Source organism: Mustela erminea, chromosome 12, assembly GCF_009829155.1.
Source record: "Mustela erminea isolate mMusErm1 chromosome 12, mMusErm1.Pri, whole genome shotgun sequence".
Taxonomy (NCBI): Eukaryota; Metazoa; Chordata; class Mammalia; order Carnivora; family Mustelidae; genus Mustela; species Mustela erminea.
This window is the reverse complement of record NC_045625.1, coordinates 6219995-6232642: the sequence shown is the minus strand read 5'-3', so window position 1 is coordinate 6232642 and position 12648 is coordinate 6219995. Positions and strand designations below refer to the sequence as shown.

The following is a 12648-nucleotide window of genomic DNA, read 5'->3' as shown; positions in this document are numbered from 1 at the left end:
ACACCTGGGGGGTTCAGTCAGTTAAGCATCTGCCTTCAGTTCAGGTCATGATCCTGGAGTCCTGAGATCAAGCCCCAGGTCAGGATGGAGTCCGCTTCTCCCTCTGCCCCTCACCCTGCTCATGCGCTCTCTCTCTCTGAAATATATTAATAAAATCTTTAAAAAAAAAAAAAACCCACTGCACCAAGGACAAGCGGCAGAGCATCCCAGCAGCAGGAAGAGCATGTGCAAAGGCCCTGTGTCTCTGTATGCGCCTAGTCAGGAATCAAGGAGTAAACAAGTGTCCCATCAAGTTCTTCCCTCTCTGCCAGAAGACCAGAGCAGCTTCATTTCCTCAGAGCCCGGGACCAGAAGGGACTGGCATGGACAGGCACAGAAGGGACAAACCATGAAATAAACTGAGCAATGAGAAAGGACGTCTTGCAATGAAGTGGTGGATTCCCCAAAATACCAGGCTGAGTAAGGGGAGCTCCGCCGGCAGAAGCACACATTCCCAGGACTTTAGTGTCAGGGCCAGACCGTCTACGTGAGGGAGGGCAGACTAATGGTTCCGCCTGGGGTGGGGTCAGGCCTGGGGAGCGGCGGACACCAGGGAACTTTCTGGAGCACTGGTCCTGTTCAAGATCCTGTTCAGGGCGGCGGTCACACAGATGCAAGACTTGGTGAAGCTGTACAACAAAACTAGAGGACTGGATCGCATGGAAAGGGCCCCTTGAGCAGGTCCTGAAAATAAGATAGAGCCCAGGTTGCCTTCACTGGAAAGAAAGAATCCCACCTCAGCCCGGCCCACCTCAAACAAACCCGGAGGCGCCCAGCAAGCTTTGTCTGAGGTCAGATCCAGGGCAGAAACCAAGAGTCGGGGAGCTCCCTTACTGCAAATACGACCCGAACCCCACCTCCGGGTCCTCTACGTGAGCAGGCGGGGGTCCGTGCGGGGTTCCGTCCTGCCCCCCCCAGCCCCGCCCCTTTCCAGCTCCTCCCCCTCCCTCCTGGGGACTGAGGCCCGCAAAGTGGGGGTTGGGGGGGTCCCTGGGTGGGGATGGGGTGGACCGGGAGACCCGCCATCCGGAATGTCGGGCAGGGAAGGGCCGACTCCCCCCACCCCCGCCTCCCCCCACGCACCGAGCAGCTAGGCTGTAACCCGAGCCTCCGGTTAAGCGGATTTCTCCCGGGGCAGGACCCCCTCTGGTTCTGGAATGCAGCCTGGGGTGTGGGGGCGGGGCCGGGAAGGGGTAACAAAGGGTGAAGCCGCTTTGAAATTCTGCTTCCTGCCCCCCCAACTACCCCCCCAACCCCGGCCCAGCCCCAGCGCTGAACAAACATGCCCTCTCCTCCCCGCCCGGGTTTGTAGGGAGTTGTGGGGGGCGGGGGGGCGGCTCGGCCCTAAGCTGCCAATCCAAGCAGTCTCGAGCCGGCGGGCGTGGCACCGGCCGACACCCTAAGCCCCCCACCCATCCTCCGGACCCTCCTGCCCCGACTGGCCGGAGCGGGAGACCCAGCGCCTTTCCTCCAACTTGCTGGGGACCCTAAGGTGGGGCGCGCCCCTCAGGGCCCACGCGCAGTAGGTGACTGAAGTCATGGGGTGCCATTACCTGACACCCTCTGGGGACCCGCGCCTGTTCCCTCCTCGCTCCCGCCGGCCGGCGGAGGCCGGCTTGCATGGATTCCATTCTCCTGCCCGGACAGGCTGAGACAGGGGCTGTGCACCGACCCCGGTGTGGTATAGGTTTTGTTTAATTTCAGTAAGAACAGGCGCCTTCATCCAGGCCTTTCCCGGGGCTCCCAGAGCGCAGTGGCGCTGGGACGAGGCTGTGGCCTCTGGGGTTCCACCTTCCAGCAAGAACACCGGGGAGCCGATCGGCCTTAGTGATCTCCAGCCCCGCTCCTCCTTCAGACTTCTGGCAAACGGAGGAGGAAGCCGGACACACCCTCCCCCCTGGGGAGAGGACAGGGGCCCTTGGGAGGAGCCTGCCACCGGGAGGCCCGAGAGTGGTGACACGGTGACCTACACACAAAATGACGCAGACAGGCCCCCAGTGCAGCGGCACCTGGCCCCAGAGAGCTCCCGGGTCGGTGCTGCCCACCACGGAGCCCTCTGCATGTCCCTTCCACCACTTTCCCAGGAGACACCCTGCCCTTCCCACCACCCCCCTGCAGCCGTCCCAGCCTCGGGGGACCGTGTCCCATCTTCCCAGGCACAGTCTGTTTCCCCCTTTCTCCCGGCCTCTCCTCCCTGCCCTCCCCTCTCACCCTGAGAGCCCCCCTCCTTCCAACCCCCTCCTCAGCCTCCCACCGCCCTTCTTGCCTTCCCACAGGGGAACCCCCCCCTCACACACTCCCCCATTGCCATCTGTCCTAGCACATGACTCCCCCAAGCGCAGGGCCGGGACCACCAGATGACTGCGGGAACCTCTCCATCCCTGGAGCCTCCTTCCCTTGGATGGGACTCCCCCCGCCCCCTTGTGCACCCACTGGACCCCAAGAGGGGACCCTTCTCTCCCCTCTCAGCTTGCACTTCAGGCCTGCCTCAGCCCCTCCTCATCCTGTGGTCCATGGGATGCCCGAGGACTGCCCTTGGGCCAGGCGCTGGGGGGGTGGGGGGGGCAGCAGGGTGGCCAGCCCATTGGAGGAAATCCCCAACCTAGCCTGTCTATGAAAAGCCGGCCAGGGTAGAGATGGGCTCAGACGTCAGCGTCATCCTGGCAGCGGGGACTGTGACAGAGGTTGGGGCGGGGTGGGGCCCAGGTGCTGACAGGCCCCCCACAGCGCACCACACCTGCTGCGTGTGGCCCAGCGACAGGGGATCTGCGGAGCCATCTGACCGGTCCTTCCCGGTCTCACCCTCTCCAGGAGGCTTTGTCCACTTCACGGAGCTGAGTCAGGGGATCTCCTCTGCTCCCCCAGGCCCTAGCCACAACACTGACCGCTCTGGGCAATCCTTGTCGCCACTGCTCTGTCCTTGCGCCAGCTGGAACTCCAGCATTCTGCTCATCGACAGGCACAGAGAGAAGCGAATGAATGTGGGGATGGATGGATGGGTGGTGGCCGCATGGATGGATGGACACATGGATGGATAAAGGGCCCCTCCACCAACTGCTCCTTACATGCGTTACTCCTGCAGGTGCTGCCCACCCTCTGGGAGGAATTTCCTCCCCCGCGGCCTTGTGCTGCCCATTAACTCAGTGCCTGGACTTTCCTGGTTAATGAATAATTAAGTTGGACAGGGCCTGACCTCAGGCTGACCTTGAGCCTCCCCCCAGGTCTTCCCCTAGTCTGGTTCTGTGACCGCTTCAGAGTGACCCTTCTCCTCTTCCCTGTTGTTGTGCTCTGAATCCTGGGGAAGCGCCAGGCACAGAGAAGTCCTTGGCCCCAAGCCTGGAGAGCCCCACCCTGCCCGTGAGGCCACCCCCTACCAGGACACAGGGAGCAGGGAGTCCTTTTCCTCCACACTCTTTGCCAAAGCCCAGAAGGGCAGAACTGAGAACTGCCACGTAGATCTTGAGCTGGGCTTTGTCTCTAATGCACTGAGTCCTCTGGGGTCCAGCTGTCCCCCACCTCTCCCCATCCCTCGGCCTCAGTTTCCCCACCAGTCAAACAAGGAGGATAGGTTCAGCATGCCTACAACTCATTCCACGATGCTGGGGACACATGTGGGTGTCATGACAGATCCGGATGAGACCTTGGAGACCTCTTCGCTAGGTCCGGTGATGGCCTGGATTCAGCAAGTTGGGGCAGGAGTGGAAAGAAGATACAAGTCTCTTGAGCCATAGTCTTGGCCTCCCTCCCTCTCTGGCCATTTTTCTATTCTATTCATCCATTCATTCCTTCACTTATTCCTTCATTCAGCAGGTATATTGGGCAGGGCTCAGCAGGAGGGGCCAAGGTCTCACCCCTAGGGAGGCCCAACCGAGGGGACACAGTCACCCCAGGCAGCAGTGGTCCAAAGCAATTCGTGCTAAGGGACAGGTTTGCAGAGGCCGGAAACACCTTCCCCTACCTGAGAGGTGAGAGGGCTTGCTGGGGCAGGTGTCACCTATGCGGAGACCTAGAGGAAAAGTAGAAGAGAAGATGGCAGGAGCCCCTGGCAGGAGGAAGGGCATGAGCAAAGTCCCCGCAGAGAGAGAATGGCCCCCTGGGAAAATACAGGCAGTTCCGTTTGGTTGGCCGTACCAAGACCTGATGAACCACAGGCAGGAGCTGGAAATCAACCCAAAGACAGGAGCAAACAGGTTTGAAGCTGGGGCAGGGCACGGTCAGACTACAATCGAGAAAGATCAGCTCCAGGGGCACCTGGTGGCTCAGTTGCTAAGCATCTGCCTTTGGCTCAGATCATAATCACAGGATCCTTGGATTGAGTCCTGCATCAGGCTCTCTGCTCAGTGGGAAGTCTGCTTCTCCCTCTCCCACTCGCCTTGCTCTGTTTCCTCTCTCACTGTGTCTCTCTGTGTCAAATAAATAAATAAAATATTTTTTAAAAGAAAGGAAGGAAGAAAGAAAGATAGATTGATCAGCTCAGACTCTGCTGCATGGAAAAGGATTTTAAGGGAACAGAGACCTAGCCCTGGGTGACTATGGGTGTCACCCCAGGTGGGAGGTAATGGGGTCTGGAGCCATGACAGGGGCTGGGAGAGAAGTCAACAGATTCAAGAATGATTAGGAAGTAGAATTGCCACACTTGTTGACTGACCATCACTTTGGGCCAAGATGGAATAACAGGCCAGATTTACTATCACACTTGAAACAACCAAAAAATTCAGAAGAAAAATACATGAGCTAGTGGCTTTTGAGAAGGAACCATCTAAAAGGATGGAAGAACAGGCCTGTTCCCACCAGCCAGACTGGAAAAGTCACAATTCACAGGGTAGGGGGTGGAGCACTCAGGAGGGTCTTGCCTCAAAGGTGGAGAATCAGCCCCAGACTGAGCGTTGCTAAAACCCACCCAACAAGTCATAAAGCGAGACCCAGAAAGATGTGTTAGTTCCCAAGTAATCTAACTGATTCCTAAAACAAAGCTCAAGAAGATTTATAAGAATAGAAAAGATGCAAAATTTATGATGTCTGGTATCCAATAGAAAATTACCAGACACCACCTTCTCTGAGAAAACACCAAATGGCGGGAGGGTGTGGAGGACCCAGGTACCCCAGAATGGGAGGCCAGTGGCTTCCATGGAGGCTTTAGCAGTGACATCCAGGGCCAGAGTCAAGGCCATGGTCAGAAAGGTCACAGATCTCTCAGAGGCACGGCTGAGGACAAGGAGTGGATCCCCAACACCAAGCTGGGTCACCGGCTCAAGGTCACAAAGATCAAGTCTCTGGAGATCTAGCTCCTCTCCCTGACCATCATGGAATCTGAGATCACTGAGTTTTTCCTGGGGGAATCCTTTAAGGATGAGGTTTTGAAGACTATGTTGGTGCAGAAGCAGACACGTGCTGGCCAGCAGACTGTGTTCAAGGCATTTGTTGCCATTAGAGATTATAATGAACACATCTTGGCCTGGGTATTAAGTGCTGCAAGGAGGTAGCCACTGCCACCTGTGGGGTCATCTTCCTGGCCAAGCTTTCCACCATCTTGTGCAGCAAGAATACTGGCAAAAGAAGATTGGCAAACCCCACACTGTCCCATGTAAGGTGACCAGTCGCTGTGGGTCTGTGTTGGTGTGCCTCATCTCCAACATTAGAGGCACTGGCATTGTCTCAGCCTCTGTGCCCAAGAAGCTACTGATGATGACAGGTATTGAGGACAGCTACCCCTCAGCCAGGGACTGCACTGCCACCCAGGGCAATTACGCCAAGGCCACTTTTGATGCCATTCCCAAGACCTACAGCTGTCTCACCCCAATCTCTGGAAAGAGACTGTGTTCACCAAGTCTCCCTATCAGGGATTCACTGACCATCTTGTAAAGGCACATGCCAGAGTCTCTGTGCAGGGGATCCAGTCTCCAGCTGTGGTTTTATACAAGAAAAATAAAAGGAATTAAAGGCCTGTTAGAAAGAAAGGAAGAGGGGGCATCTGGGTGGCTCAGTGGGTTAAGCTTCTGCCTTCAGCTCAGGTCATGATCTCTGGGTCCTGGGATCGGGCCCCGCATCGGGTTCTCTGCTCAGCAGGGAGCCTGCTTCCCCCCCTCTCTCTGCCTGCCTCTCTGCCTACTTGTGATCTCCCTCTGTCAAATAAATAAATAAAAATCTTTAGAAAGAAAGGAAGAAAAAGAGAGGAAGGAAGGGTAGGAGGGAGGGAAAGAAGAAAGGGAGAGAGAATCACGACATACAAAGAAGGTGGAAAACATGACCCATAAAGGAAAGAAATTGATCAAGTGGAAACTGACCCAAAACTAACAGGATGTTAGAGTTAGCAGAGGCCGATTCTAAAAGTTTTTATAACTGTATTCTATATTTTCAAAACGTTAAGTAGAGACATGAAGATTTAAAAAAACAACAACAAATTGACCTTGAAGAGTTGAAACTTACAATGTCAGAGATAAAAGATACATATGGGGCGCCTGAGTGGCTCAGTTGTTGGGCGTCTGCTTTTGGCTCAGGTCATGATCCTGGCATCCTGGGATCAAGCCCCATGTCAGCAGGGAAACTGCTTCTCCCTCTCCAGCTCCCCCGTGCTTGTGTTCCCTCTCTCACTATCTCTCTCTGTCATAAATAAATTTAGAAAAATTTTTTTGAAAAAGAAAGGTACACGGAATGGGATGCATGACAGATTAGATAAGACAGAAGGAAAGATGAGTGAGCTAGAAGACATAGCAGTAAAAGAAAATGATCCAAAATGAAGCAGAAAAAAAAATATTTTTAATGGAAAGAGCACCAGCGAGCTGTAGAACTTTTCCAAACAGCCTGATATATGGGTAACTAGAGTTCCAGAGGAAGGGAGAAAGAGAACAGAAAACAGATGGGACAAAAGAGTGGCTGAAATTTTCCCAAACTTAATAAAACATATATCCAAGAAGCTCAATGAACCCCAAGCACAGACACTTGGTAATTGACGGGATGGATGTGGAGGGTGAGGAGGAAGAATGGGGCAAGGGTGATGCCCCAGCTTCCTTCCCTGGGTGGGAAGGCCCTGTGTGGGCTGTGGGTACTCAGTGGCAGCAGACACAATGGGTCTGGCGTTGAGAAGGCAAAGTGGAGATGGAAGTCTGGGAGGCCATGGCCAAGGGGGACACCGCCAGGGAGGGCTGGGGGTCAGAGGCAGAGCCCAGGACACACCCCCAGGTCATCAAGAGGCAAAGCCAGGAGAGTCAGCTGGGCAGATGGGACACACAGAGAGAGCACAGGGAAACCAAAGGCGTGTGGAGTCTGGGTGCATTGGTCACCATGCTACATTGGTCCAACATAGCAATGCCATCACCTACACGTGAAGGGTGGTGAGGCTGGCTTGGGTTCCTTCAGGTCCTGGGCTGGCCCTAGGGCAGGACTGTCCCACCATATTGCACAGGAAGTGACAGACAGGAGGAGTCCAAGGGAGGGGTGGGACCGGTAGGACAGAGGGGCCTGGAAGAGGGTGGCAAGCGGAAGGCACTTCTTAGGAGAGAGAGGGCTAGCTGGGCAGGAGGTGGGGTGCAGGCGGGGATAACTGAGTTTCCAACTTCACATGCAAGCAGTGGCCAGGTCGGAGCGGACCACAGTGCCAGGACAAGTGGCAGTTCCTGGGAAAGACAGGAGAGTGGAAAGGAAAGGCCAGCATGTTGGCCAGGGGGTCCTCATGGTGTCCTGGAGGGAGGGATACTCCAAGCAGGGAGAGGAGGCCCCTGGGAGGCCCCAACGTCTTCTGAGAATGAGGACTTGTACCCAGGGTGAGTAGCGACCCCAGGGGACAAAGGTGCAGGATCCACAAAAGGGCTGAGCGAGCTGGGGCGGGCTGGTAGGTGTGTGCGCACAGGGAGGCAAGCTGTGGTGGGTGGAGGGACATCACAGACTTAGGTTAGGGATCAGGGTGAGCTGCAGAGGGAGGGAGTGGGCACCTGCTGGTCATGGAGTCCATGGAGCCCAACCTGAGGAAGGCGCAGAGGGCAGCTGGGCAGTCCCGGCTGGCTTCTGCCTCCTTCTCCGGTGTCCTCTACCCAGCAAGGAGCAGCCAAGGCCAGCCCTGCTCTCTCTCCTCTTCAGCTCTACTGTAACATCAAAAAGCACCCGCCTCCTCCGGCGGTGTGCTGGGCTCCCTGGTGAGTGTGGGATGACCCCGATGTGTGCTCAGAATGAGCGCAGAGGCAAACACAGACCCAGGCCCGCCAGCGCGAGCAGCCTCGCCCATGTACCAGGCAGCAGCTTCCTGGGCACGTGTGCATGCAGAGGAATTACACATGATCATAACGCAAGTACGGAGGGAACAAGCCACAAAGGTGCGTAGGCACAGCACAGGCACCTGCCCAACTTGTATGCCAATGCACACGATGCACCCGGCATGCCAACCTGTATCAGACACATGGGCACACACCACCATGTCACACACACCCATGCCACTCCAGCCACCCATGGAAGCCTCCGTTCCAGTGTGTCTAAGCATTCACAGAGAGTTCCCCCACACAGAGATGTGTGCGGAAACCAAGGACGAGCAGATACACAAGGCGCACATACGAACACGTGCGAAGGCACGCACATGCAGAAGCGCATACATGCCTGGGGGCCAGAACACAGTGCGTATTCGGAGGTACTCACGCTTACACATATGTGCACGCAGGCTCGGCAACCCGTGCACACATGCATGGTCATGCCCATGGACGCAGTACACACTCACACACATACACAGATGTGCACGTGTCTCCCTACATTCCTACCTGCCTATGAAAGCCTTCCATGAGGCCCTCTCCCACATTCCTGCGGATACACACACACAAATGCACATTTGCACACTACACTGGCCAAGGCTTCCAGGAGCCTGCAAGGGAGGGGGTATTCAAGGCCAGGTCACTCCTTGATTTCACCTTCCTCCCCCCTCCCCCCTTCCTTTCCCACTCACACTCACCCACTCACCCACACACGGACTGATGTAGTCAGATGCTGTCTGAGGGGCAAAACATAGGGCAGGAGGGAGAGCGGACAGAGAGAACACGTGGCCTTGAGGCTGCGGGAGGCAGGTCTCCTTTCAAATCTTGCCTCTAAGGACTGGGGGACCTGGTGAGATTGCTGCTTTCTCTGTGCCTCAGTTTTCTTTTCTTTTCTTTTCTTTTTTCTTTCTTTCTTTCTTTTTTTTTTTTAAAGATTTTATTTGTTTATTTGAGAGAGGGAGAGGAGGGAGGGGCAGAGGGAGAGGGAGAAGCAGGTTTCCAGCTGAGCAGGGAGCCTGATGCAGGGGTTGATCCCCAGGACCCCGGGATCAGGACCTGAGCTGAAGGCAGATGCTTAACTGAGTCATTCAGGTGCCCTGGAGCCTCAGTTTTCTTACCTGGCTAGGGGGAAGATGGTTTGGATGCTTAGGCATTACTGTTTGTCCTCTCTCGGTGGTCCCTCTAGCATGAGGGGTCCTGGGAACCTAAGAACCTGCAGTGGGTGCTCTTCAGGCCCCGGGGAAGCTGGCCCTAGGGCCCTCACCAGTACATACAAACTGCGTGCCCTCTGGACCCATAGGCAGGTCACAGGGTGAGGACTTGATTCTCCTGGGACTCACGGAAGCACACCCTAGGTGATCCGCTGTATGAATCTACAAAGTGAACCCACTTGTATAACCAGCATCCAAATCAAGAAATAGAACATATCCCACTCCCTAGAAGCCAGTGAGAGTTGGTTTTGATTTAAAGCAATCCCAGTTGCCACAGGCCAGCATGTCTCTCTGTAGCTTTGTCTTTCCTTGTAGCCAGCAAAGGGACACTGAGGCACAGAAAGATCAGCGACCTGACCAGGTCCCCCAGTCCTAACACCCAATTCAGGACCCCTCTGCCCCAGGCCACCTCACCCTCAGCTCCTCCCATCAGTCAGGGTCCCAGCAGGGTCCCACACGGATGAGTGGCGGGAACTGCCAGCCAGCCCCCACCCTCCGGCCAGCCTAGGGGCCACCACCTCCCCTTGGACAGGAGACCTTGCTCCAGATCTTGAGCCCACCTCTCCATTTTGGGAGCCAGAAAAGCCAGAAGGAAGGGGGCACAGAGCTCTCGAATTTCTATACTGCCCCAATCCTTCCCTTGAGCCCCTTATTGATATGGCTCAAGGTCCCACAGCTTGAAGGCAACACTCGAACACAGGGCTAACCCACTCCAAACCCCATAGCTCCTTCAGCAATGGAGATCATTACTATCATCTTACGGATGAGGAAACAGGCTTAGACAGACCAAGAACAGAGCCGGGACTCCCATGCAGGAGTTTTGAATGTCAGGCTTCCAGTTGTGGGGCTGAACTTGACCCTGGCATTTCCCTGCTCTAAGCCCTTCACTGGGAACCCACCTCCTTTGTAGGTCTGCAGCCCTCCCTGGTCTGACCCTGCCAACCTCACCCTCTTCCCTGCCCAGTAGCGCACTGGTGTTCCCCAGACTGACCACCAAGTGCCTTTTGGACTCCAGGTATCCATATGTGGCTGTGTCATGACTTGCTCAGTACCTATCTTGCTCCAAGAGAGCAGGGACAGGGGCTGTCATGCTTTCAGCGGTGCCCACTGTGTCCAGCACAGTTCCTGGCACACAAGAGGTGCTCAATGGAGATACGCTGGAGGGGTGAAAGAGGCAATGGCAGGCAGGCAGGGGACGGGTAGCAGAGGCAAGGTGGGTGAGCCCAAAGGAGCCTTGGGGGCACAAGGTCTAAGCCTCTCTTTGCAGGAGGCCTGGGGAGGGACCAGGACCGGCCTTGCCCAAGGTCACACGCTGGTGAGTGGAGGGTCAGGATTAACACTCAGAACCTCCTCACCCCCACAAGCCTAGTTCTGAGTTGACCACACCCCCAGCACAGGCTCTGGGGTATGTCAGCAGCCCACTGAGAAGACCCCCTGACGTCTCCCCTCTGAGAGCTGGCTTTGTAGAGTCCTGGGGCCACTAGCTCACTGTGTGACCATAGATAAAGCGTCGCGCCTCTCTGAGCTTAGTTTTCTCATCCATAAAATGGGGATATGACACAGCTCCTAGAGGCTTTGCGGTATAAGGGCGAAATAAATCCCCAACGCCCTCCCAGGAAGCGGCCAAGCACAGGCACTTCTCTTGAACCCTCTCACTGTACCCTCGTGATAAGCAAGATGTGGGAACCTCCCTGGTTTATAGATGAGGCTCAGAGAGGTCAGGGCCCCAAAGCCCGTCTTCTAGGGGCAGAACTGGCTCCCACCCTCGGCACCTGCTGCCGTCTCTCGGCAGGAGCCACCCCGCCCCATCCACACCCCCCACCCCCGCGTCCATCCTTCCTCAGAGCCAGCTCGCGGGTTCCCCCGGAGCAGGGCCCGTGGTCGGGGTGGTCGGGTGATGGGGGTGGGGGGCGCTGGCGGTGGGAGGGGGCGCCTGTCTGCGTCGACCGGCGTGGGTCGATACAGCGGCGGGATGAATGGGAGAGGAGAGCAGGGCGGCGGGGGGAGGGGGGAGGGCTGTCGTGGGGGGCTAGGGGGCAGGAGAGAAGGGAGAGGGCCGCCCCCCGCCCCCGCCCAGCGGGCCCGGCCCGGGCGTGCAGCCGTCAGCGCCGAGCGCGGCCCCGCGGCCCCGCCGAGGGATCGATAACTAATTTCACCGCAGCAGCCGCCCCAGTTTTTTCCCGATAATTGTGCGCCGGCAGCTGCGAGCGAGGCCCCCAGCCCGGCGCGCGGCCCCCGCCCGCGCCCGATCAATTGACACCGCCACCGGGCGGCAGGAAAACTCATTTTTCTCTCCCTCCCCGGCTCCCGGTGGGCGCGGGCTAAGCTCCGCCTCGGGCCGGGGCTGGGAGGGGCGGGGCGAGGGGGAGTAGGGGAGGGCCCAGGGAGGGGGGCGTGGGCCCGTTCACTGTCAACTTGGGTTTGGGACCCTGGCTTCCAGGGAATCAGAGGAAGCCGGAGGTGGGTGGGGTGCGGGGGGGGGTGTGCCTCAGTTTCTCCACTCTACGCGTAGGGGCGTGGCCGAAGGCCTCGGAGCAGGACTTGCCCCGCCCCCTCGGTCCCCCACCGTCCCCAGCAGGGGGGCGATGCCAACCCGCGCTGCTCAGAGGAAGGTCTGAGCGCGCAGGCGCCGAGGTCTGGACGGGTGGGTTCGAATCCATCCCCCGCGCTTACCACGGTGACCTTGGACTCGTCCTTCCCTTTGGGCCCTTCTTCTCTGAGCCTCAGTTTCCCCATCTTCCCAGAGGGGCCCGACAGAGTCCTGGGCACACAGAGCTGTGGATCAGAGACAGTGAGGTGGTTCCCCAGAAGGCGCTCCGTAAATGGTGGCTCTCAGGGGCTAGCCAGTGGGGAGGAGATCGTCATCCGTTACCCACTGAACACCTACTGTGCGCCGGGTCTGTTGTAGGCGTTGGGGACAGACCAAAATCCCGGCCCCGGTGATGCTGAAGTTCTCAGGAGGGGATGGCCGATAAACACCTGATTAAGGGAAGTAAACAGTGAGAAGCTGGGAAACGCCGTGGGGGAGAAATAGAGCAGGGCAGGTGGGATAGGGGATGGGAGAGGAGTGCACGCGCAGTGCTCCCGCGGGAGAGGCCCCTTTGCAAAGCTCCGAGCTCCCGGCTCTGCTCTCAACCTGCTGGCTGCTCAAGGTCGCGGGAAACCTG

At 57.3% G+C, this 12648-nt stretch overlaps 1 pseudogene; it reads left to right on the top strand.

Annotated features, from left to right (window-relative positions):
- The first annotated feature begins 4571 nt into the window (after window positions 1-4571).
- Window positions 4572-11379, top strand: LOC116570874 (annotated as a pseudogene).
- Window positions 11380-12648: the final 1269 nt, after the last annotated feature.